Source organism: Leptodactylus fuscus, chromosome 5 (genome assembly GCF_031893055.1).
Source record: "Leptodactylus fuscus isolate aLepFus1 chromosome 5, aLepFus1.hap2, whole genome shotgun sequence".
In the NCBI taxonomy this organism is placed as follows: domain Eukaryota; kingdom Metazoa; phylum Chordata; class Amphibia; order Anura; family Leptodactylidae; genus Leptodactylus; species Leptodactylus fuscus.
In genome coordinates this window covers 141,198,273-141,223,268 of record NC_134269.1, presented here as the reverse complement: position 1 = coordinate 141,223,268, position 24,996 = coordinate 141,198,273, and positions in this window count along the sequence as shown.

Genomic DNA, 24,996 nt, shown 5'->3' with positions numbered 1-24,996 from the left:
GTTGCTCTATTCAAGCTGCGGACACAGGACTCCTATTCATGATCAGACACTTATTACCTGTCTTGTGGATATGCGATTACTATATTATTGTACTGGATATGGATTACTGATTTATTTATTTATTTAAATTTTTTTTTTATTTTTCTGCTGTGATTTTACTGCATTTTTTCTGCTGGATTTTAAGCTGCATTTCATTATATGTGGCCTTAGCATGATGCATATAATGCATAATTTATACATATTATTCTTCACTCCAGATTCCACCTTATTCAGAATTTTTTTTCAGCTTCCCATTACATTATACAAAATGTTACATTGCACCATTACAAAGTACAATTTGTCCTAAAAACATTAAGCTCTCATATGACTCTGTGAATGGAAAAATAAAAAAGTTATGGGATATGGAAAGTGAGTCAAAAACGAAAATCGAAAAATGCCGCTGTCATTGCCATGTGCTTATATTGGGCGAGGAAGGTAAAAATGAAAAAACGCAGTGAGAAGTATGGCATGGATGCAAAATAATTGATATGAACAAGTTCACATGAATTAATTGAGCGGACTTTCAATTTGTTATTTTGTGATTAATTGCCCAGCCCTAACCAGTGCCAATGAGTTTTTAGCTATGCATTGGGCAGCAATTCTCTTTTATAAATCAAAAAATTCTGCTTTGGCAGAGAATACCTGGTGTTTATTATTGTGAGCTTGTATAGTAATGTCCCCTGTTTGACCAAAAATGAATGAACCTTATTCTATGTCCTCCAATATTAACTCAGTAATTGCAAACAATGCTTACATTGAGCCACTGAGCTCCATTCAACCTCCGTGTATAATGTTTCTGTATTACAATTGTTCACTTCTTTTGTGATTGTGATACGTCTACAGTGAATTCTGCCATTGCAATTATTGCTTTAACCAGGATCACTGACCCTTTGGCATCAAGTTCCCCCGATATCTAGCATATCATAATTGCTTTTTTTGAACTGGAGGCTATTTTGTTATCACAATGGAATTCTGATCCCCCCTCACCTTCAAGTTACATTGGAATGTTGTATGTGTTCTACATTCACGAATTTTAGATGTTGCTAGTAGCATTCTCAAGGCTCTTGATCTACAATCTTGATGTATAGTTCTTCCCTTAAAGGGAACCTGCCACATGGAAAATTGTGACTCATTTATTCATGGAAATCCCTGCTATTTCTGTGCTGTGAAGTCAAGGAGGTGGTACTATTGGTGATTGACTGCTATCTTAGTATGCGCAGTCCTAGAGGTGAGTCCGTCAGTCACTGGTAAGACCGTCTCCTTGACTTCTTAGCGTGGAAAAGGCAGAGATTTCCATGACAAGTTACTCTGAATCTTTCCCTACAAACCTATACATTGATCTGCTCTTTAACATGCTGTCTACTGATTGGACTGCATTTTTAATTATTCAGAAAGTCATACTGAAAGGGTTTAAATTTATTTAAAAAATCTTCCAAAACAAAAAGGTGACCAACTTTTTATCAATGTTGGAAAAAGTACATTGAGTAAACTGCAGATGTAGAATTAAGCTGTGCTGCTTTGGAGTTCTTATGGCAATATTTCCTGCTCTTATTCTGACCTTCTTTATTTTAAGAACACGGGGTCTGAAAACTGTCTGAAAATTTGTCAAATTTATTTTAGTAGCTCATGCTGTATCTGGTGCAATTTTAGACACTTTTGTTTAATTTTACATTGTTTTTTGGCTTCCTTTGCATACATTTTTGAGCATATTTTGGCGCACACTTGTGCATCTTAAACCAACCCTTTAACCCATTTTTCAATTAACCATGCCATCTTGTCAAGCAAGGTGCAAAGCATGTCTAAAACACTTAATAAATGCAGTATAAGACAAGTATGCAAGTTAATTTCTGGATCTCATTGACCTTTTAACACGGTTGGACATGTGGCACAGAATAGGACATAGGAATTAAGAGTACAACAGGCTTTTGCATGTAATTTCAGACATTAGCAACACTGCTCAAATAAAGCTTTTAGGGTAGGGCCCCACGTAGCAAGCCGCAGCCAAAAAGTGATGCAAAAAACCATGTCGGGAAATGCGTTGCTTTTCACAAAAAGTTTGCAGACTTTCTATCCCTATTATACCTATACCGAAAATGCCAGCGTTTCTATGGGTATAATTCACGTGCGATTTGCTAAAACGTTCACCTTTTATGAAATCGCACAATTTTTGCTGCAGATTTTTTCTGCAATGTGTGGATGGGCTTAGCCAGAATCCTATCAACTTTACAGATACTGTAAAACACAGTTGTTTTTTTCTGTGGTGTTTCCAGCATTAAGGGATCCATGTAGGGAAAGACTTGAATAAGTTAGTCAGGGTTATTTATCGTTTAAGCACCTGTTTAACCTTGCCATCCTTCTCATCAGTTTACGCCATCGTCTATCACCATCACCACAAATGGGACTGTTATTGGTGAAGTCCAGTACTGCAGTCTTGTTCCCCGCTGCTATTATCACATGGTGGTTCTTCTATACACTACTAAGATAAAGGGAAACTATATTTCCACTTTAAGAGGTCTTAATAGTATTGTAAATTATTGCTTAGTGTGATCTTGTCTCAAATATAACTTGTATTTTATGGTTTTATCATGTGTTTCAGGTAATAATTACAGTTCATAAACAGAACACAAATGTGCCTACCTATTATAAAGTGCAAACCTATATTCTGTAAGGGAGGAAACAGATAATTAAATAAAAATAAAGAATGGATTTATCCGTTAGTAATAGGATTACTTGGGTCATTTCACCCTGACAACACACAGAATTAGAAGGTGATAAAACATGACTGGAGAAAAAGAATTAATCTGAAGTATATGGAGAGATTAAAGTTGTAATTCAAGTGGGAGTAGTTAAGGACTTGGACCAACAAGGTCATTAAAGGAATTAGGATGCAAAAGAGGGATGCATGAAGAAGGGAAACCAAGGAAACTGTAAGGATGGCATAATGCGGATTGCTTGGCATTGCAACCTTTTGTTCCAGAACGTCTAACTGTGCAGTTAAGTCTAGATGGCAATGTCTTATGATATCATCAGCACTCTGATTGAGAGAATCCACGTATGCGAGTGTTCACACTACCGTCGGTGTCCGACAGCTAGTGTCCGCTGCTAATGTCCGTTCAAAATCTTGCACGGACATTAGCAGCAGACACTAGCTGTGTCCGTGACATTTTTCATTAATTTAAATGGAGATCGGGTGCGTTCTTTTACAGTCCGTGTCTGTCCTTAACTGTCCGTTCCCAAAGATGTCCAACTTCTCAAGTGGACAGCAAAACCCGACATGTAGGTTTTTGCTGTCCGCTTGACAAGTCGGACATCTTTGTGAACAGACAGTTTAGGACACCCACGGACAGTAAAAGAACGCACCCAATGTCCATTTAAAAGAATGCAAAATGTCACGGACACAGCTAGTGTCTGCTGCTAATGTCCGTGCAAGATTTTGAACGGACATTAGCAGCGGACACTAGCTGTCAGACACAGACGGTAGTGTGAACGCCCCCCTAACTAGTCAAAAACATTTCAGGCGGGGACCACATGGTGGCTCAGTGGTTAGCACTGCAGCCTTGCAGCGCTGGAGTCCTGGTGTTCAAATCCTGCCAAGGGCAAAAAAAACATCTGCAAGGAGTTTGTATGTTCTCCCCGTGTTTGCGTGGATTTCCATCCTATATTCCAAAAAAAAACATACTGATAGGGAAAAATGTATATTGTGAGCTCTATGTGGGGCTCACAATCTACATAAAAAAAAAAAAAAAACAAAACAAAACAAAAAAAAAAAACAACGTTTCAGGCAACCTAGTCTCATTTTATCAAGCATGTGATTCTGGATCACATTTATTTATTTTTAAATTGTTGCTGTCTATATACTTCTGACAGTCTGCTTGTGTAATTGTTGATGGGATATTACTCATAGACATCAAGCACATTTTCTGATTATGTTCAGATTTCACTTTCTGTGTCTGAGATCTTTTTAGTTACATCATAACCGAGATTTGGAGTCTGGGATTCATGGATCTCTTCTAGTATGTCCGCTTGGGCTTTCCAATTTGTTTACTGTTTTACAGTTGCTTCTGGTAGCATTACAAGTAAAATACCCAGTAGAAGTAGTAATGGATGGGAGGCAGCCTACTTTGTATTGTACATGCCTCTGGATTCAGAAATAAATGTAAATTGGGCTGCAGTCACAATGAGGCTATTAGCAGCGGGTTTGAAGGCTTATACAGGCATAGAACAGATTGCTCAACAAGATCCAGCATATGTTTCAACTTTAGTGAAAACCTGGATACCCTTCTATGGATGCTGGTTAGCTACAAGATCTGCTCGTTAGATATTACAGTGATTTTATATCAGATTACAGAAATATGCCCACTGCACTTGAAGGCAACTTTCAGTTCCACATTGCGTAAGATTCTCTGATGGCTGAAGTGCCCCCTCAGCAACACTGACAATGACCTCCTGTGACATGATCAGCTGCAGAATCTTCTAATAGTTACAGTAACCATCTTCTACAACTGTGATAACCTCAATCCACCATAAAAGTGACACTCATATGCATCTATGACAAATTTGACCAAAATAATTTTCTGATTCAACATTATTTCTCTCTGAAAGGAAATGTAATGTGAACTATTGTTAATGGGTCATTTCCATTTGTAGTACTTACGTCTACCTGACCAGCAGAGATCTGAAAGATGGAAGACTGAATTCATCATTGGCTGATTAAGGCTAAGGCCCCATGTTGCGGAAACACAGCTTTTTTGTTGCAGATTTTGCTGCAGTTTTTTGAGCCAAAGCCGAGGCTGGCTACAAAAGGATTGTGAAATATATTGGAAACTCTTAAACTTCTCCTGACTGTTCAATCCACTCCTGGTTTTGGCTCAAAAAAAGCAGCAAAATCTGCAACAAAAAAAGCTGCATTTAAGTAACGTGGGGCCTCAGCCTTAAGGAATATTCCCAGCTTAATATATATGTTTTATATGTACAGGATATGCTATAAATGTCTGGTAAGTATGAATCCAACCTCCAGAAACCTCTCCTATCAAGAGAATATAGTGGTCATGAGTTAGGTCCCAAATTTCCTAATATGTGACGGAACCAGAGTACCTGCACTTGTCAGACATTTATGGCATATCCTGTAAATGTTAAATATGAGTTTACTCCTTTGTAGTGCCACCAGATCAAAAAAGCTCCTACATTGATTGATAGATTCCTGAGAATATGTTTTCATGTGTTTCTGTATTTCATGTTCACAGTATTTAACCTAGGCTTGTTATTTCATCGTCCCCACTGTCTGCAGGATATCTTTGCCTGCCCTTGGTTTATTTGGCTTTTGAGATATATATGTGTGTGTGTGTGTGTGTGTATATGTATATATGTATGTATATATATATATATATTTTTTTTTTATTTTAATTTTTTTTCACTATTTCTGACCTTGACCTGCTTGAGCCCTGAACGCAAGTTGCGAGCCCTGACCTTCAACATGTATATGTTGGTTTGGGTTTTTTTTTTTTTTTTTTGCCCCAGACCAGCTGTCACCAGTATCAGGACCACTCCAAGAGATAATTTTTGGAAGGTAGTTCCTGATGGACAATGATCTGGCATTTAAGCCAAGCCAGAATATCGTCCTGAAAAGCATGAGAGTCTATTCACCAACAGCTGTTTTGGGGATATTGCTCAAGCAGGGAGCTAACTGGTTAATTGAGAGCTTATAGATATTGCATAGCATCAACTTTTAGAATACGCCCCCTATGGATCATTGCCTCATTTTCCAGTGGAAATATCAGGAAGTGAAACAAAGTCAGAATATTTCCACTTCAGGAAAATTAGACATTGATCCAGATGGTCAATAATACAAATGACCTATTTCAGCAATGAGTGTGTTGTCGTTTACCTCTTCGCTCTACCTCATTAAAGTTGGTATATCAACAACAGAGGCAATTCACAAGGTGATACCTTGTTTGGCTGACCATAACCTATCCTTTCTAAGGTAAAGCCTGGAGGAAGCCGATGTTTACATTAGCAAAATGGCAAGCCTTTTGATGCTACATTTGACAAACAATTTGTGAGTTTCTCTAATGCTATCACCATAGTTCCTTTAACCACTTCCCAACCGCCCATAGACTGTAAACATCCGGGAAGTGGTTGCCTAGTTCTGACAGGATGTACTGGTACGTCCTATCAGAACACTGCAGCTGCACGGAGATCACGCAGCTACTGAAGCTGGGAGCCAGCTGTAACTTCAGTCGGAGCTCCCAGAGAGATGGCAGGGAAGGTTTATTCCCTTCCCTGCCTTCTCGATCGCTGTGTATACAGCACTCAATGAGCTATGGGCGCCGCCATGATGCGGCCGCCCTCTGACCCGGTGGTCACGTGATCCGCCGGGCTCAGTGTCTTATAAGAGCTGCTGGGTCGTACAGGACCCAGATCAGCTCTGTATGTGTAAAGAACAGTGTGCAGGAGGCTGGATTCTTCCTGCAACTGAGGCTAAATGTAGCAGCCTCAGTTATAGGGGAAATCAGCCTCCCTAACAAAAAAAAAAAAAGTGATCAGATGTCCTCAAAGGTCTCTTATGACCTTATGGGGACACAATCTGAAAAGAAAAAGCTATAATGAAAAAGTAAAAAAAAAAAAAGAAAAGAAAATAAATAAATAAAATAATACGGTAATAAAACACCATTGTTAAAGGTTATAGCCCCACCCCCGACAATACCATACAAAATAAAAATTACTGTAATGGAGAGGAAAAACTATTTTATAAAGTTTTTCAGTAGCACTTTGTGTTATTAAATAAAAAAATAAATAAAAAATAAAGTGAAAACCAGACAGAATTTCCCTCCTATTATGTTTATATTTTCCCGGATATAAAAAAAATTAAAACATTCGAAAATAAAAACATAAAAATAAAGCCCTACGTGTCCCCGAAAAAAAGACGCAAAAATTAGTTGAATGAGACATATGAGAAAAATGTTACAGCACTCAAAACCGCATATACAAAAAAAAAACAAAGCGAAAATGTGTCTGGTCCTGGACCACAAATTGGCCCGGTACTGAAGTGGTTAAAAAAATGTAAGCAAAGGTGATATATTTGCACTTTGTCTTGGATTATACATATTATAGCATGTATTTTGTTTGCCCTACAGCTGATGTTACATGTTTGTTATACAAATATTATGTCTGTTGTGAAACAGATGTAGCAGCCACGGTACTATGTCTGCAGTTATGTGTGCAATGTATTAAGAATCCAAGATTTTTGTAGTTCTCTGCTGAAGGATCTTTTTACTTTACGTATGTTGCAATTAATCTGGATGTCATATAAATCTATATTGCTTTGGAGAGCTGGGACCACACAAGACGTGCCCACAGTGGATTAGTCACCACAGACTTGCCAGCAGCTAATCTGCTGTCTATGTAAAGTAAGTAGCAAAGTGGAAAAGATTAGAAAATCTATATGATGCGACAAAAAAAAACTGCAGCAAAAGGCAACCTTTAGGGCTGCTTTTCAAGTCTCAGTATGTCAATTTATGCTGTGAGTTTTCACATTAGTTTCTACCATTTACACTGCAAAGTAGAATGCAGTGGCCACCAGCAGTGACTACCCTGTGAATTCTACCTCAAAAACACACCCCATTTTTGGGCAAGTGTTGCCCTATTTTTGAGCAGGTGTTCCTCAAAAGCCAATGTTGATTTGACGTAATGGGAAATTGGACGTAGACTTGTCCTGTGTAGGCTCAGAATAGTCACCAGTCCATGCCCTTCTAAAGTTTTCTCCTAGATTTTTCTGCCCTGAAGTCCAGTAAGTAATTATTGTATTATTTCCAGATATGGAGAATGATCCGCTCTACGTGTCTGTGTCACATGGGGAAGTTTTGCAGTGCACAGAATTATTGGAAGATATAAATATCAATGATTGTCATTTAGTGATTCTACGTATGAATTGTTGACCTGCTATTAACTTTTTGCATACACATTCTCACATATAACCTACATACATTCTGCAATAATCCTTTAAGAAGTACCTAGGCTGTATTGTATTAGACCAGTATAATAAAAAAAACTGGCAATTTTAGATCTAGGTTATACCCATATTTCTGAACTTGCAATAAAGTTTCTCAATTGCTTGTTATCACCCCGCCATGGATTTGCTTGGGAATCCTTTCATCACCATAAGGCATTTGGCAGTCCTCCGATCTGCTATGGCAGTGCTGAATTCAGAAAATTCACTTGGAATGTTGATAAAATACATATTTAAAAAAGGAAATGGGATTAGAGCTAAAGGTTCTCTCCTCAGAGGATCCATAAAAGCTATGTAATAAAACATATCTTCAGGAATAAGTGCCTTCAGTTTTATAGACCTTACAGAGCTTTTTAGTTGTAATGTTCTGAGGACGGGTATAAATGTTACTGCACACATGAGAATGCACACAGGACAGGCACTGGACTACAGCCTTCAGCTGGCAGGTATGTATTCTGACTGTATGCTAACAGAGGGATTTGAATAATGACAATCGCAGTGCGGTATTATTTTATATGACATAACTTGTAATATAATGTCAGATAAAAGGTAGAGATGAGCGAGTAGTATTCGATCGAATATTACGGTATTCGAAACACTCATACTCGATCGAGTACCACTTGCTATTTGAATGGAAAAGTTTGATGCAGAACCAGCATTGATTGGCCGAATGCTATACAGTCGGCCAGTCAACGCTGGTTCTTCCCCCACCTTTAGAAGTCTTCTCCGTGCAGCTTCCCCGCGGCGTCTTCCGGCTCTGAATTCACTCTGCCAGGCATCGGGCCTGGGCAGAGCCGACTGTGCATGCCCGCACTACATTTTGTTGTAGCGTGGGCATGTGCAGTCGGCTCTGCCCAGGCCCGATGCCTGGCAGAGTGAATGAAGAGCCGGAAGACGCCACGGGGACTCTGCACGGAGAAGACTTCTCGGAGGATCCAGCCCGACCCTCACTCGTGGACTTGGTAAGTGTAATTTGATCGAATGTTGCCTACCCCTGAAACGAGCATTTTCCCCCCATAGACTATAATAGGATTCAATATTCGATTCGAGTAGTCGAATATTGTGCGGCTACTCGAAATGAATATCGAACATTTTACTGTTCGCTCATGTCTGATAAAAGGGTGTCATTTTGTTAGAATATGCAGGTGGTAGCATGAAAGTCAAATCAGTGGCTCTCTGAGCTTGGTGGCAGCAGTGATAGGAAAGCTCAGTGCTACTCTGTCTACTCGGGAGGCCGCATGGTCAGTCCATTAGTCAGTGACGAACTATGCAGTTATCCATTGGCTGCTATGGGCCAATACGATACATCTTCCTTCCTTTAACTTAATATGGACCATTGTGCATAATATAGTATATTTATACCACTTGTGTCACTGCTTTTAAGGGAGAATGTGATGCCCATTGGAAGCCCCATGCTGCAGCACCTGGAGTGCCTATGGATCCATCTATGTGCCACAGTACATGGTATTCTTAGTGTTGTATATAAATCTATTAGATAATTTGTAAATAATATTGCAGTACTTCATATACTTATAAGATATTTCTTTGCAAATTAGTGACTTTTTCACTGTCCATGGTCCTGATTTAAATGTCATAAGTGTCAGTTATATTTAGACAAGAAATACACAAACCTATTGATGATTGATTTTTAGTTTTTTAAGCCCATATTTTTTCTTATATTTTATCCATACTTTTTCCCCCAATATTTTTAGATGTTTATTTTCATGGCCGGGAAAACTTTTTTTTTTTTTTTTTTTTTCTCTTTATTAAAAGAAAACAAATAAAAAAAAAAAAAAAAAAAAAAAAAAGCATTTTCCTACCTTGGCTTAGTTTTGTTTTCCTTTTGTAACACGTATAACAATATGTTTAGTATTCTAGTACTTTGGATCACTTCTTCATTACAATGTGATCTTTGTCTCTACATGGATGATAATTATATACAATTATGAGCTAGATAAATACTGCTGTGCTGCGAATAGTTTTAAATATGCTTGACCTTGGTTACCTAAAGGGGTTTTCCTATGAATATTATAACTTTTACATTTGTAGACAATTAAAAGTTAAATATTTTTGCAATTATAAATAAAGTGTTGCAGAGTTTTATGATATATGTGAGGAGGTGACAAGCAGAGTGCTGGAGTCCACATATATCAGCCCCAGGTTTCTGACAAATGTCTGGTCCAGGGCGGTTCTGGAGTAGGCCTCAGCACAGGTGTAGATCCTTGGCTCATTACTGACCCATAAAAGGCTGCTGAGCCTGCAGTTCCATGCGGTGAAAGGAGGTGTATGGTTCTGTCCTGTAACCCTGAGTCCAGTAAGACAATATTGCTCCTGTTTTATTCATGTGGCTGGAAGTAAGCAACACGTATAGTTAGGTTAACCTACTGTTTAGTTAGCGCTCAGACGAGCAGGTAGTTATTTAATTTTTTTGCCAAGTCTAATGCTGTATTTTGTTTTGTTTATTTTGTGCTTGAGGTCAAGGTTTATTTATTTTCCTAGGTTTTTGTTTGTATTTTTTTTTTATTTTTAAATCCGTTTGCTGCACATTTTGTGTCCCCGTCTTGACTGTTTGGGTCCGCACCACTGCTTCTACCGAGCGATCTTGCAGTGAGGAATATTATAAGCACTACTTGATCTAGAGCTATGCAGTGTCTTATGCAACAAGTTGTGATACACTATGCTGGAGTTTGTGACCAATGTACAATAAGGTGCACACCTTATTATAAGCGTGACTTAAAATCATAATTTTTGTGCAAAAACAATGTTTTTCATGGCTTGCACTTTGGTTTTCTGGTGCACCAGCTATAATAAGTCAGCTCCAGTATGTTCTGATATATTTTTCTTATAGTCAGCATATGCTTTTTTTCAGCAGTTTATGGTACAGAAGTTCTTCAGTGGGATCAAACAAGGTGGACTCCTTTTTGGTCCCCTTACACAACATTAAGCCTTGGATGTCTATGACCCTGTTGCCAGTGCGCCAACTGCTCTTCCTTGGACTATACCCCACAAGACTTGCTGTATTGGAGACTCTGTCTGAGACTCTGTCTCAGTCATCTAGACATTACAGTTTGTCCCTGTCAAAGTTGCTCAGATCCTTCCACTTGCCCATTATTCAAGCACTTCTACTACTTCACCTGCAGGTAGTTTTATTGTTCTGGCTGATTGATGTGTTATCCAGTGATTGATCTGTCATAATCTTGTGTTTGCTGCACATGGAGATGATTTCTACACATGAATAATATTGAATGGAGCTTTCCCGCAGGGTTAATATATTAGTTTCCTGGGGAGTGTAGACTTTATTTCATTAGTTACAGTTATGAACACACAAAATAAAATCCCACAACTTGTCATTTTTTATAAATGCTATTAATATACTGCTGACTGACCTTATAAATGAATTGAAAAACATTAGATATGCATATGTATTAGAGTAAGCAGAAGAGCAGGAGAAAGCAGCTATTAAATTAATGGTTATTCATCCAGTTTTAATCCTATCCAGTGATTTGATCTAATTGGAAATTAATTATACCTGTATATGGCGCACTCCATGCTAAAATCGGAAAACTAAAAAAAAAAATATTGATGCAGTGGTTGATATTGGTGACGTTTTCTCCCAAATTTCAGCATTGTAGACAGATGTTTTTATGATATGCAGTGTAATGAAAGTGTGTGGGGGGGGGAAGCAGATTTTAAAACATGGAACATGCGGACAGAAAAGTAGTTCACGATCACGCATGACGTGTGCGGAGACTGCACAGAAAGCACACAGACCTGTCACCTTTCACTGCACACCGCTTGCCAGTGCGTTCGGTAGTCCATTCGGTGGGTCACCATGTGGACTCCCCCGAACGGATTACTGACGTAGATGTGACCGAGGCCTTTGTGACTAGCAGAAGCCTGTTTAATAGAGCGTGTTTAACCCAAGAAATATAAAACAGACCAGCAGTAAATTTTAGGTCATCAGAAAAGATTGTACCAGCGACAGTTAATTCTCCCTGATCATATAATCGCTGCAGTATAACAAACGGCTGCAAAACTTTTATTCTTTCTAACAATATTTTACATAATAATTGTCATGTGTAAAATTTCTAGGCTCTCAACCATTCAGTTGTCCATTACATTTTCTCATTTTATAGACCTGAGATTAGAATTGCTATGTGGAATTTTTGGTATTTGTTTTTGCAATTCTATGGGTTTTCTTCTTGCTCAGAGACATGTAGAATATTACATTCATCTGCTGCTATTGTAGTAAAGTCATATAGCTTGTAAGCAAATCCGCATGATTTTGTGGTGGATATACCATTGACTTTGCACCATCAGTATACCGCAGGTTTGAGCAGTCAGAGAATACCCTAAAATCAGCATGTTCTATTTACCATATGAATATTATATATTATTTTGTAAATTTTCTTGATGAATCTGCATAAAAATTAGCAATAAATGTAAATGGCTAATGGAGCTGAATTTGTGGTATAATTTTTGGGTTTTTGGTATGACTTATAGTAAATCAGACAGACGGGCATCTCTGCCTGGCTTGCCTTGATCTCTTTCCCATCATTTAGTTTTCAGAAAAATAAAATGGGAGGCCTTAAACAGAAGGTGTGTTACCGTTGCACCCCCTCTACGCATTTTTTTTATGGCATAGTCAAAATCGTAAATTTCCCCTTTAACGTACAGATATGTTTTTGACAACATCATAGTCAGTCATTGTGGCTATTACTGGTATCTGTGTTTCTGATATCTGAATCCATATTGAAATTCCAAATTCTGTAAAATACATATAATAATACTCTGATTTATAGGCACTTCTTCGTATCCAGTCATGAAGTACAGCTATTACTATGGAAGGGAATCTAGTGCGGCGGTAATCATATATTGCTATAGCTAATGTTTTTTGTCATCAATGTCTAATACCCCAGTAAGATGAAATGTGTCCACTTTGTAAAACAATGTGGGTTTAACAATAGCCTATATGAAGTATGTACACAATGAAATATGACAAGAGTATTAAGCATACCGTATAATATACACTTGATGTTAATACAAAACAAAAAAATGCCTGAAGCCTGAACTGTGCAAAGACAGATTGGTTATATATGTGCACCACTGTATGGCCTCTGATGACCCCACTGTCGCTTCCTTCGCCTCAAATGCCCTGCTCTATTTAAATCTTCTCAAGTTCCTTTTGACTGCTCCATACAAGACCATATTGGGAATTTCTCGCCTATTCAGCAAAAATCCTGTAATTTGCTAGCTAATATCTTCTGCTGAGTTGAGTTGGCTCTTTCTATAACTGTCATAGACCTCAATATAGATGAATTGCCCTAACAGGCGCTCTGCTTGGTTATTTTTCTGTAGAAGTCAGTGGAAAGTGTTACAACCTAAATCTGGTATGTGCTACACAAATGTGTACAGTATATACAGTACAATGATATCTCTCCCTATTATGTCCTAACATGTTTCCCAGTTATTGTTAGGGGACAATAAGAAAGACGTGGCATAGAGTAATATACAAGTGCGTGATGAAGTGACATTGAGGGACTTCGCTTACTATCTCCATCACACGCAGAGATGGAGATAGTCACCCAGAGACTGGTGTTCCTTACTATGGCATTTATTGGAATTGCCTGCCCCTTATAGGGCACCATTTCTTCTGTACTAGAGGATGTAGTGATCAGGGACTTAAAGGGTCTGATTTAATTTTAACTTTTTGCTATTAAAGGCGTTTTCCCATGAACATGACCATATTTAAAACTGTAGACAATTGTTAATTTTAAAAATATTAACAATTTGATCAGAGATTTATAGAATTTCTCTAACCATCTTAGTGGTGACAGTCTGTTGTCTCTTGACCAGTTGCCAATGAATACAGCCATAAATACAGGAGCTTTCTATCTTCTGAAACCCAGCCATGATTTCCTTGTTGTGGCTGGATTATCTTCTCATAGATGTAGTGTTCCTGCCTGTTAGCCAGCCATGATTTTCTTATTGTGTCAAACCAAAGAAAGTTACCTCATTTATGTTTGTTTCCATTGGCAACTGATCAAGACAAAAGACTGTCAGCATTAAGATGATTAGAGAAATACTTTAAAATTGTCAAAAATGTTTAACTTTACATTGTCTACAAATGTAAATCTGGTTACGTTCATGAGAATACCTTATTAAGTATTACCCCCCCCCCCTCATTATAGTTATATACTCCATTGGATCTGATTACTATAGCCCTTGCTATTGCCTAGATTTGGTATGTTTGTATGCCTGTTCTTTATCAATTGATTTTATAATATTTTATTTTATTCTTAACCATTTTAAACGTAAAGTCTGTTTGACGTTTTTTACTATAGTGTTTACCAACAACACAACTGCTATAAAATTAGTGACAAAACTGGTGCATGTAAATACAGCCTTATTAGTGGCACATTCTGATATTGTCAGTGCTCTTTGCACATAATGTCACAGTAATAACATTTCTTCTGTTCTTTTATCTAATTGATTTTCTTTGTGAATCCCCTGACAAACTACCATGGGATTAGAGGTTGTAGTTCATCCTGCCTAGATATGTCACCTGTGAAACAACAAGAGGATCCAGGACCATTTTTGTTGTCAAATCATTTCCCACTTGTACTTTAGCCTTCCTACAGTTTACAAATTGAATTTGGAAGCATTTGCAAAGTAGAAATAATTGAAGATTTTAGATAAAAGAGGGTCAGATATAGCCACTTGTCACATGAAAAGCTTCATTGTGTATATGTCGAACTGCAACCCTAAGAAGAATACCTACAGTATGTTTCTTGCTAAAGAATTTCAATAAAAATCGGAGGATAATTGTGTCAAAATGATGCAGATGATTCAATATATGCAGGTTTTATTTTTCAAATATTTTACTTATTGTACAGAACATATAATATTCATAATTTTGTACACCTCCATCATTCGTTCTTGCTGTTGGTTTTAATATGGTTTCTGCCAATGACTGTATATCAAGTTTACTCCAAGAAAGTTACTTTTTCAGAGTCTTACAGGGATAGCTACTTATGCAAATGAGTTCTCTCACAGCACTGGGGGTGGGCCCCAGCGCTCAAACAGTGCTGCGAGAGAACTCTCCAGTGCCTCCTCCATCTTCTTCAAGGAACCGGCCATTTTTTTGTGGCCGCTTATGCGAGCTCTTGTAGTAAGTGGCCACAAAAAAATGGCCACACGCAGGTGCAGTCGGGCTCTGCCCGAGGCCTGCTGGCAGAGCCCAACTGCGCATGCGTAGAAGATTGAAAGCCAGGCCGGAAGATGACGCGTAGTGGCCAGTTCCTGAAGAAGATGGAGGTAGTTCTGGAGAGTTCTGATTCTGCTTTTGTTGATCGTAGATCGTAGAGTAAAATGACTTTAGTCTTTGTTCTAGTTTTACTGACATATATTGGAATATTTACAGAGTGATAGTGATGTAAATCTGTATAAACAAATACTCGGTCCCGGTTCACATATGCGTTCAGTATTCCGTTGACTCCGCTTGGGAACCCCCTGAATGGAATACCGATCGCATTAAAAAGCAGTTAACTAAGAAACCACACAGACTCCATAGACTATAATGGGGTCTGTATGGTTTCAGCTCAGTTTCCGCACGAAACATGCGGAGAAAAATGTGCTGCTTGCAGTAATTTTCTCTCCGCATGATTCATCCAGACACCTAGTGGAAATCACATGGACCGCATTATAGTCTAAGGGGTCTGTGTGGTTTCTTAGTTAACTGCTTTTTAATGTGTTCGGTATTTCATTCGGGGGGGGTCCCCAAGCGGACTTCCCGAACAGAATACCGAATGCAGATGTGAATTTGGCCTTTGGGACACAGTATTGCAACAACTACTAGTATTTCCTCTTTTATTCAAATCATCTCATTTCACCACTTTTTTTTTATATAATGAAATTTTGGGTGGTTGCATATCCATAAAACGTTGTTGTTTGATGTGTGCAAATGGTTTCAATAAGGTATTCCAGAAGGACCCAAGCAGTTGCTTTGTTACTAACCTCTAGCTTCATGTAGGGTCCCTCATAGTGAGATTTATATTTCATTTACCAAACTATCTTTATAGTCTTAAGGGAACTCCTGCGGGCTTTCTCACTGCTTTTACTTATATCAAGTGTTGTTGGTAGTCAGTTCCCAATAGAACTAGAGCTGCCAAGACAACACACGCTTGCTTTCATTGTCAGTATAGGAAAGAGAGAATAACTGAAAAGCACTTTAAAATCTGTGAATTACCTTGAGTATATAACCTAAACCTGACTTTTTTTTAATTTTTCTTTATTGAGGATTATCACATTCGTTCTCACTACTTGGTCAGCATACCAATGGAGAAATATATACTTTACATATACAGAATGCAAGTATTCTGCAAAGTTCATGAAACAGTACTCCTCTTAAACATCATATCCATTTGTTTGTTAGTTGCCTGGAAAGTAAAGGATTGTTATTGGCTATTACAATTTCACCACACATTTGTTTCAAAACACTTTTCCCTCTACAGAATAATTCTCCATTAACCATAATGTTGTTTTTTATAGTTGTTACCATTAACTCCATACAAGCTTGGCGTTGTATGGATCTGTACTACTGCAGCAATAGAAGTCAAGGGACCAATATTAAACCCTAATGAAGTCCCAAGGGGTATCATATTACTGAGATATTCTGCTTCTAGTGCAGAATTTATATCCTTTGTATGGTATATGCAGTACTCTATAGTATGGATCTGTACGGAAACTATATGCTGTCATACATGCAATGTGTATGAAGCCTAAACAGATTTAATTTCATAAGCGGTGCCTTCAACTTTGTGATGATTTTTGTAACATGGTATGTAGTCAGAAAAGTAAATATAGGAAACAATGCGAATCCTCTCCAAATGACCACCACTTCAACAAAACCATTCCCTTACCCAGATTTTCAGTTTTTACATATACTAAGCATAATGGCCATTCTCCAGCAGACTTCTTTTTCAAAGCAATGTTGGGTGGTGAACTCATAGAGGTTTGATGGTATATTAGTGGGGTGTCGTTTTGTTGCACATATTATTTTTGCATAATAGTAATTTTAATGGTATTTCTGTGCATCTGCTTTTACGGTAATTACTTGCGGTGAACAGAAGTTTTAGACAGGTGTGGAAGAATTTGTAAGAATGCTTTAAAAATAAAAGTGTTAGTGGGTTATTTTTTGCCAATTAACACAATGCCAAGTGAATGAACAGAAGAGAAATCTAATTCAGATCAATGTTTGGTGTGACCATCCTTTGTCTTCCAAACAGTATCAATTCTTCCAGGTACACTTGCACACAGCTTTTAAAGAAACTTGGCAGAGAGATTGTCCCAAACATCTTTAAATATTGGTTTTCTTAAATTTTTCTGTCGCCTTATGTAATCCTAGACAGATTGGTGATGTTATCATCAGGCCTTTCTGGGGGCCATATCATCATTTACAGGACTCCTTCAAAGGGTAGTTACTCAAAATACTGATATGATTTAGATTTCTATTTTGTACATTTGCTTAGAGGAGTTACCCACTTTCTAATATCGATGGCTTATCCTTAGGGTAGCTCATCAATATCAGATCTGTGATGGTGTAACAGCTGAGACACCTGCTGTTTGGGTCCTGTGTGTATCCCACTAATATTTTACATACTAGGAGCCATTTTTTTCACTCGAATTGTAGCAGCAGGTTTTGGTACTGCCCCAGTGACGTCTATATGGCAGTATGACGAGTGAACAGCACTGCTCCTGGCATGTAAACATTATTGGGATATGCGGGAATCCTGGCTGTCGACCATCTAATATTGATGATCAATCAAGGATAGGCCATCCGTATTAGAAACTGGATAACCACTTCAATTATGTCACTTGACAAAACTAAACTATTAACACTATTAATTAGTTTTGTCAACATTCTGTGTTATTTTTTCCACACCTGCTTTAAACTCTTGCACAGTGTTGTATAGTATTCCTTTTGAGATTAAAAAAAATACATAACTTGCAATAATATAAGAAACTTGGGAATTAATTTAATGTCTCAAATGAAGTATAAAACTCAGCGTGTAGCTCTAGACCCACAATAAAACAGTGTTGTAGCTTGCAGAGTAGATTGACACTGTAATTCTTTATTAGTTCTCTTAAAATATATAGGCAGCATTCTAATGTATTCCCCTATTGAGGGTTAGTGTAATGTGTTGGTTTCTTTTCTTCTGCAGCTATTGTATTTGCTTGATGGGAAATAAAGTACACCGATCATACTCCGTATTCTTAAACATTCCTTAACTCCCAGTTTTAAAGAAAAAGTCGTCATCAGCAAGTCAAGGACACAGACATGCTTATGCGCAGAAAATGAGTGTGACCTGGGTGCTACCCAGCAGCTTTTATCAGTGGATAGATTGTCTCCGGATCTAAAGTGAGAATAACTGAAGTAGACTAATGAGTCCAAGTCACAGCAGGTTAGGCAGGTACAGACTACAGCATCAGGTATCTGATGGAGCCTTGGTGGATTGGCGCACTGCCATAAAGTTCAAAGCTGATTGCTCAGATCATAAAAACAGCAGCAGACTCTAGAATGCAAATGTATGACTTGGCCAGCCTCCAGAAAATCAAACACAGAGACATAAATCTACCACAAACCTTTGAAAAGTAGCAGAGAAAGAGAGATGTAGTAGCATTATACAAATTCTGACCAATTCAATACAAATATCTAGTGTTTTAGCCAAGAATTTCCAGGCATGTCTGTAGTTAAAACTTAGACATTTCCAAACTTTGAATTCTGGGTCAATCTGTCAACCTGATATGCTGATTGGGCCAAACTAAGGTCAAGTATAGGGGTTGGTCCACATTATTATTTCCAATAGTTTGGAAAATTTCCAGAAATATGATTGGCCATTTTCTCCAAAGATTTGCCCAGTTGTGGTTGTGAGATCAGGACTTATGAAGGTTTTCCACAAGAGTAAGTTATCCCCCATTCAACTGCTCAGAACTTTGCTGAATGAGGTTTTTTTTCCGTTGTTCTAAATGGAGTGGGATTCGGCTCCGGAGATGACCAAAGTCCTCCACTCTCGTGGTCAGTGGAACTCTGAGTGGTCGGATCCCCACTGATCTGTGATTTATCCTCTATCCTATGGATAGGAGAGAACTTGACTTTTAGACCTTAGTTTGGCCCAATCAGCTTATCATGGTTTTGTGACTTGCCTTAATGGTAAATAAAATTGAAAGAGAACATGTCATTGCTGGGCAGTGGAGACTACTTCTCTCACAGTACACTGAAAGCAACAGCACCAATATCTTTGGAACAGGAAAAGCTAGACAAAAATAAAATACCAGGGAGTTATGCACAGTGGCAGCAGCCCATACAAATTTTTAAATAGAAAAAACCTGACATGAGTAGACAGCAAAAAACTGATGTGCCGAAAAAAGGCACACCAAAAAAGGCATGTTATGTTCACACAGTGGAAAATGAAGAGGAACTCCTCTTCATTTTCTGCTGACAACATTTTTGCCGCAGTCTAGCCGCGACGGGATGCGGATACAGTGCATCAGCATTCCAATGCGGCATCTTGCTCCTGATTAGGCCTGGATGAATGGGTCTAATCAGAAGGGAATCTTCACTACTATTTGCCCTCTCTATAGACCTTTATAGAAATACATGTGATAGAATTACATGGGACCTGCAGTTCATAACAAGACAGACCGTGCAGAGATTTCAGAGTGAAAGTCATTTTGGCTAGAAAGAAGGGAATGAGAAAATTGTTTTTCTCTGATACTACTTGTCTTATATTTGACTGTACTATGTATGCAAAGTTTGACAATGACAGTGACTAGTGTCAAAGGAAGACTACCATCTCTCCTAGCATATTCATACCTTTGTTATATATGAACTGATATGTAAATGAGGCATGTGGTGCACTCAGGGAATATATTCAGCTCTTTCCCCTTTCCTGCCTACACTTCCCCAGTTCAGTGACAGTTGATCCTCAGGAAGGAGAGGAGAGTGGTCTGAGCATAAATAACTGTACTCCAATAGCTGGAGATATTCTGAGTGCACCAACTGCCTGATTTGCCCATCACTACAAAATTGTTTTTGCAACAATGTTGTTTAACGTTGTATTTTGCTTTGTAATAGTGGCGGCTTGGGGGAAGAGGTTAACCCCCTTTAGGACCCCCTTAAGTTTTCAAGGCTTTGAGACAAAATCTGAAAATGGTGGCAATTCAAAGACTCTTTTCAATTCGTGAGATCAGATCTGTGACAGCAAGTCGGTCATACTGTGAATAAGTGTAGATATGAATATAGTCAAATCTCTTTCACTTGACCACCCAAAATAGAGTGGTAGATGGTCCTATCAAAGAAGAAGTCCGTATGCATAGGTATAAAGCAAATAAAAATTCCTTTTGATACTAGTGTAAAAACGGTCTTCATCATCTAAAAATCGGAGCATTCAATATATATTGCATTGGTCATATCTATAAATGCCCACATAGTTCAGATTCTGATGCTTTGTTATACTTGGTACATCCTGTTTTACCAGAACCAAGACTAGCATGTGCTTGCTTACTGGGCGGAAAATTACTTTAGTCAATGCATGGATAAGTTTCATTCCTGACCCTCAGGCTCACCATCCTTAATGTTTCTCCACTACCCATTTTTTTATCTGTTCCTCTTTGCTGTTATTTTCTCATTTGATGCCGTTTAGTCTCTCGATTACAAAGTCATTGAAAACAATCAATATCCAAGTAATAGGGTGGTAAACAGAGCCGAGCGAGGTGATGAGGGTAATGTTCCAGCATCTGAAAGACTAGACAAGACATGCGATGCTTGAGAGAATAAGAGACTGAGATTTCTTGAATAATGATGGTACATATTGACTGCGAAACTTAATTCATTTTATGCCAGCCCATTTATCTCTCGCATTGGAGAAGGTCAGGGCTGTGCTTTTAAAATGTGTCCAGGGAATAAGCGGCATAGATTGGTCACTTGTGAAGATGAAGAAACATCCATTTGGTTAGCTCTCATCCTTCAGTTCTCTGCATAATGTTGTGTATGTTTGTATACTGCATTTTCATTATGAGATGTCAGCTCCGGTATCACCATCTACAATAAAACAAGTTTACGCTTCTTTATGTCTTCTAGAGTTTAGAATACAATAGATTCTCTTCTAGAGTCCGGAAAGAAAGCGGATGAATGATTTTTTTTTTTTTTTGAAGCTCACATTTGGCTTCGTATAATTACATGTAAGTTATTACCTTTGGTACCTGAATAGAATCTAATATTTAGTTTTTAATTTTTTTTTCTTATTACCATAGGAATACCATGAGTTATTATATAACCCATATATTAAAGTCTTCTGTATATATAAAAGGATATTGATCATTTTAAATTGAAAAAAACTATTTATGACTCTATGATGCAACTAGATATTTAAGTTCAATATCTGTGGGGCCAATGAAATTCTTAAAGGGGTCCTTTTGACTAACATAACCATATTTAAATTTGTAGACACTTAAAAGTTGTACGTAATTAAAAATTTTGTAGAGTTTTAAGGGTTTTCCCTTTGCAAAACCTGGCCATTCAATGCGATCATGCTGATTACGCTTTGCACAGCAATAGCATGCCACACATCATATTGCATTAGGGCTTATTCACAAGATCAAAATGTCTGTGTGATAGGCTTTAAAATAGAAGATTTGTTTAGAATATAGATTTTCCTACTGTTTATAAGGTCTAAGCAGGAAGGCTTTCAAAATGGCTCACTTTTGAGTGTATGCAAGAATAATTTACAAGACTGCTCTGTTTTAAGGTTCTTAATAGTGGGCCATGTCAGTAACTTGCTGAATGTTGCATTAAGCTAGGGCTCTCTTAGCCCTTTAAACTGGTGATACATGCTGTCATATTGGCAGGCTACAGAAATCTGTAAGATACTTAAGGTCAGTTCACACGTGAAAACCGCCTAGCTTATTTGTGCGAGGTAAAAAACCTCGGGGAGTTTTTTTGACGCTGTTTTTTGCATTCCACGCGGTTTTTGACGAGGTTTTTGACGCGGTTTTCGCTAGCGGTTTTCGCTAGGGTTTTTTTTTCCTATATGTGCTATAGATACTGCAGGCGAAAACCGCGCGTTTTTTTGCAAAAAAACGCGCGTTTTTTTGCAAAAAAACGCGCAGTTTTTTACCGCGCGGTTTTCGCCTCCCATTCACTTCTATGCAATTCTTCAGGCGTTTTCCGCCTGAAGAAAGGTCATGTCGCTTCTTCAGGCGGAAAACGCTAGGAGGAAAAAAAAAGCTAGTGGTCTACATAGACCACCATGTTAAAGGAGAGGTTTTTGAAGCGAATTCCGCTGTCAAAAACCTCCCCTTTGCCCACGTGTGAACTAGCCCTTAGAGAGGATTGGTATTGGGGGACTCTCACTGTGATGTTAAAAGGAGGTCTCAGGAAAGGAAGATACTGGTCTGGCTACCTTTGCAACCTGAGTCCTTTTCAGCCATCAGGTCTGAGTAATAATAAATGGGCATATTTTGTTAAATATTCTATCCTATTTACTATATGAATGCACAGGCTGGTTAATATGCTTTACATGGCCTATATCAATGTAGTGCAGTGAGTGTAGAATGTTGTACACTGCTCTTGTAGGAGGTGCAAGAATGGGGTCCTCCATGTCTTAGAGACCCACTGAAGGTTTGCATGTTCATTTGTGGGCCAGTGTAAACTCACCTACTATATCAATGCATTCCTGATTATTTTAGTCACACAATAGGGTAGACTGAAATTTTTCCTACACAGGAAAGGTAACTGTATATTGGCAACAGATATGGGTCACTTGACACAACTTCCCATAATGAAAGGTTTCAAGAGATACAACAGCCGGGATAAAACAAATATTGCTGGACTACTTCTTCAAGCCCTTCTCAATAAGCGCCCTACATGTATCACAGAGGTAAGGTGTTTAGATATAGCCGGCAGCTGCCTGAGAGGTCATTTACAGGGAAGGGTTGCCTCCAATGGCCAAGTCTTAATACCCCAATATAGTGGAAATAAAAACTATATATTTCCATACAAAAGCCATCACACAGCTCCATAGACTGACATATATCTATCAAAAAATACTTATGGGTATATGTCACGGGATGGTTAGAGTCCGGCAATAGGCAATGTGTAATATATATTTCATGTGGAATGTATTCTCTAACCTGTTGTAAACATCAGTGTGTAGTTGGCTGATTCGGGTCTAGTGTGTTAGCACATTGTATGCAAATACCTCTAACTAGTGAGGACCAGTGAGGACAATGGGTGGAGATAATCTGATCAGTGTCTCCAAGAAGATGTTGGATGGTGCATTGTCCATAGTAGACAGGGAGTCTGCTCTCCTTGGTATAGGTGAGGGGGGAAGGATCTGTGACTCAGCCCTTCCCACCCACAGATATAGGTGTAACAGTTTTAGTATATAGTTGTAGCAGCAGTTAGTATGTGTTAGCCGGCCTGTGCACAGCTCTGTAGAGAGCCAGGATATAGTTACAGGACCAAGGAACCAAAGTTATCATTGGATTGTGACTTCTGTGGACTTATTGTTATTACGGTTGATGTGACCGCTGCCGGCTACTAACTTTGTGGATTACAATAAATTGCTGTTGTCTCCCGACCTCTTGCGTCCGTGTTGATTCAAAAGACCATCCGGAGGAAGACGTATACCTTTGCTCCGTGACAACTGGTTGGCAGCGGTGGGATCAACAGCGGACAGCGAGATGGACTACAGCAGCCCAGCGATTAATGGAGCCACAACCTCAGAATACAGGAACTGGACTATGGCAAGTCTACAAGTAAGGGCCCGGGAACTAAACCTGAGTTACCAGGGAAGAACGAAAGATCAACTGATCGAGGCACTGGAGGAGATGACCCTGCAAAGCGACCATGAGGAGGGCTGCCCCCAGGAGACTGGAGAGATACGGGAGTGGCAGGTACAGACCCAAAAGAGCAGATGGGTTGTTTTGTATGAGGAGGAATTGGCAGTGCTGGGGCTAGGAGCAACTGCAGAGCAAAGGAGTAGAGCATTACAGAGGGCTCAGGAAACGGAGAAGGAGGAACAGAGAATGGCGCATGAAAAGGAAAGAATGGCGCATGAAAGGCGAATGGCTGAGATAACTACGAGGAATTATAATCAAACGCCGACCCCCAGCCCAACAGTGAGAGAACCACCATATGTCTCCCATAAACACTTCAAGACCTTTGATGAAGCGGCTGGGGATATTGATGGATATTTTCAGGACTTCGAACACCAGTGCCACCTGATGGAAGTCCCAGAAAAGGATTGGGTCCGGTATCTGGTGGGGCACCTACGAGATGGGGCTGCGGAAGCTCTCAGAGCTATGGACCCTAGTGATCAGCGGGACTATGAGTCCATTAAAAGAGTGGTGCAGAAGTATTATGCAGTCACTCCAGAGACCTACCGAGTTCAGTTCCGCTCTTTGTCTTACAATGGGGGAAGCTCCTTCCACATGTTCGCCCACAAGTTGAAGCAAGCATGCAAGCGCTGGCTAGAAGGAGAGGAGGCTGTCACAGTCGATAAGATCCTCCAAGTCATACTTAAGGAACAGTTCTTTTCCCAGTGCCCCGCTGAGATCCGTGAGTGGGTGCTGGAACGGAACCCAGCCACAGTTGAGCAAGCTGCTTCTCTTGCAGATGAGGGCCTGACCATCAAGCCGCAGTGGAAGAGGTTGTTTGCAGAGGAGCGGAAAACTACCACAGTCCGCCAGACACCCTTCAGCCAGCCACCCACCTTTCGTGTCCGGCCTCAGGATTACAATTCCCCCTCTACCCCTGCCCCAGCCCATCGGCCTCCAGCTATGAACAACCCTGTCCCTAGACAACGACCCACTGGAAGAATGCTAGAGCGCAGATGTTTTGGGTGCGGGCGGCCTGGACATTTGCAAGCTAGTTGCCCTGCTAACATGGG